This window comes from Cibotium barometz, chromosome 36, assembly GCF_041138505.1.
Source record: "Cibotium barometz isolate CiBa-2024 chromosome 36, ASM4113850v1, whole genome shotgun sequence".
Taxonomy (NCBI): domain Eukaryota; kingdom Viridiplantae; phylum Streptophyta; class Polypodiopsida; order Cyatheales; family Cibotiaceae; genus Cibotium; species Cibotium barometz.
In genome coordinates this window covers 12887135-12889985 of record NC_141081.1, presented here as the reverse complement: position 1 = coordinate 12889985, position 2851 = coordinate 12887135, and positions in this window count along the sequence as shown.

The window sequence follows — 2851 nt, the reverse complement described above, 5'->3', positions numbered from 1 at the left end:
GATGGTAAAGCTCTAGGGCGAAGACAAGACCCAAGGTGTAGATTAGTGCCAAAAAGTGTCATAAGCACTGGAATCAAGCTAGAGAATTGCCATATATAACACGGATGGCCACGTGGCATAGGCACAATCAAAACATGAAAAATTGACCCACTGCCCTATGAACCCATACCATTGGGCCAGGGGCTCCTATCCATGGACCCCCCCTCTCCATTCCTTGGAGCCACAGGTGCTTCAGCTAGAAAACAATGATTTGAAAGGCTAATGTCCCAAATTGAACATGGTCTTTTGCTCCTCTCATGATTTCCAAAGTATGCTCTAAGCTTACCATTTCCTTGGCAAACAATCCCACATTTTCTTATCCACAGAGTCTTGAATTGCTCATGATACAAGAGTACTTGGAAGAGAGTTGATTAACTTCCCCTTCCACCTTGGTCAATTGTGTTAGAGATTGAGCAATAATATCTTTGACACTGTTGACCACTTGTTCCAGAGCTTCATTTGAGTGCCCTTCCACCATTTGCATAATCCTTTTTAAAATGAGTGTGAGATCCATTATTTCCCATTGGACCACATAGGCCCATTCCTTAGCCTTATTATGCAAACCTTGTAAAGGTAGGTTAGCTTCTCCTTTAGGACTGAGTATTAGTGTAGCTTCAACTTCTTTAGCTGCTGCTATTACCTTCACTTTTGCCTTTATAACCTCACTCTAGTGTGACAGTTGTGGTGGGTAAGCATTCACAAGGAATGCAGTGATATATGGGTATGTTAATCCATCTAAAGCTTTTCCCGGCCCTTCATCTTCTCCTAGGTTAGGTGGCTTGCCATTGAAGTCTTGCTTGAAATCATTTTCCCATTAAATGACTTTGGTTTCATCAATGGAGGGGTAAATGTGAGGCAAATCAAATTCTAAAGAATTTCCCCCTCGTTTTAGGCTTTCCAAATACAATGTAATGAGTCGGAATAATTTCCATATGCCCAAGGGGTGATAAAGATTGCTCTGCCTAGCCCCCTTAAATACAAGGAGCAGTCCTTAGCCTCGTAATGTCCATAAAGTTGCATCCAAGTTAGGCTTTGCTCTAAGTAGTCCCCAGATGTTTGGGCTTCAGAGATTAAATCTTCAAGCAAACCTAAATTGATTAGTTCACCCTCTTCAAAGAAATCTTGAGAATTTAGAAGCACCCTAACCCCAGCCCTGAAATTGATAACTATAGAATGCAATGGGGCATAGAAGAGATCACTAGAATTTCTAGAATAATATCCCCATGAAGAATGCCATTAAAAATGTTGGAGGAATTTTGTCTGGACATCTTTTTGAAAACCCACTGCACTACCTCGCTGTTCAAAGGAGTCTCTCAAAGTCTCATAGATAGTAAACGGGTAGAGGTGTAAAAATTATGGGTCTTTGCAGGAATTCTCGGGGAAAAAACTAAGGTAGCTAGATTAGAGGCATGGTTGGAGATGGTATTAAGTAATGTACCTGCCCCTTGTTCCACTAGAGAAGAATCCTTCTCTTTATGCTGATTTTGCTTTTGGAGAGTAGACTCCTATACTCTTGCTTTTTCCTCATAGCTTCATCATGATACACAGTGCAATCTTCTTGTGCCTTCTTTAGCTACTAGAATAAACTATCCTTTTTTGTCTTATGCTTGAGGTTTAGCCCCAGTTCTTCTTCGTTCCGCTTTTGAAGTTGATGTACTAGACTTTCCTTGGATTCATGTAGTCTATATTCCAAGTCACTACATTGGGCCATCAAGTCTTTTACCTTATCTATATTCCTTTGGAACACTCGAACGCATATGCCTTCTTCATTCTTTCCAGCATCGCCCAGCCTACTAGATGAATAACTATGCTTAGTTACCCACCCTTTAGCATCCCGTAATGACCTATTTGGCACCTTTGGTATTCTCTTTAATTCCTTAGGCTCTTCCTACTACTTTGACTCCTTGGAGCAGTGCCTCGTTTCCTTGTCATTTTTGCACTAGATTCAGTACTTGCATGAGTCTTTATACACATTTCGTCCGCAAAAAAACCTTATATTAGTGGTGATTTTATTTGGTTTTGTTTTCTCTAATTTTTTTAAAAGAATATAAATATACCACTATTACATGAACTTTTCGATTGGAAAAAAATAATATCCCCCATCCGGGGCAAGTTCCAATGGCCCTTTGCCACTTCCTTGCTTTTGAAAGTGGTGGTCAAAATCCTAGAGGTTGGAGACCCACATGATGACCCTCCCCTTTCCTAGACCCAGTACACTCTTCCACGAGTGTGGATGTCCAAGTGAATGCAATCATTACGGCCAAAGAGGGTGGGTACCAGTAGTAATTACCAGAATAAATTAGACATGGTTTCCATGGACAATAATAGTTAGCTTTTTGAAGAGACCAGACTTGAGAGGGCTGAATAAAACATATGATGAAGGGTTAGATCTCACCAAAAATAGGGAAGTTCTAAAAATAGGCAGTAGTAATGCAGATTCTAAATTGATAGAGGTGAATAGAGGACAAAACATTGGTTAACTTCTATGAGAGAACGAATCGTGAAATTAGGAGTGTAGGTAGTCCATTTAGGCCAAAATTAGTATTTAAGGTCCAAAAAGGTAAAAAATGACTGTCAGGTGGCCTTGGCTATCTAATGTAGCCCATAGAAGGACTTGTTGGCAGCGGATAGGTTCAAGGACCTAAGCATCCCATCTAGGACATGGAAAGAAGCTATTATCAACAATCCAAACAAGATTTGCATAAATACTTTTTAAACTAGGTCATAATTTAAGTCACCCACCAACCATATGCACATGAACCCGCTTTTTGTAAAAAATAGGTACTTATCTATGTCAAATTTGAACAAGAAG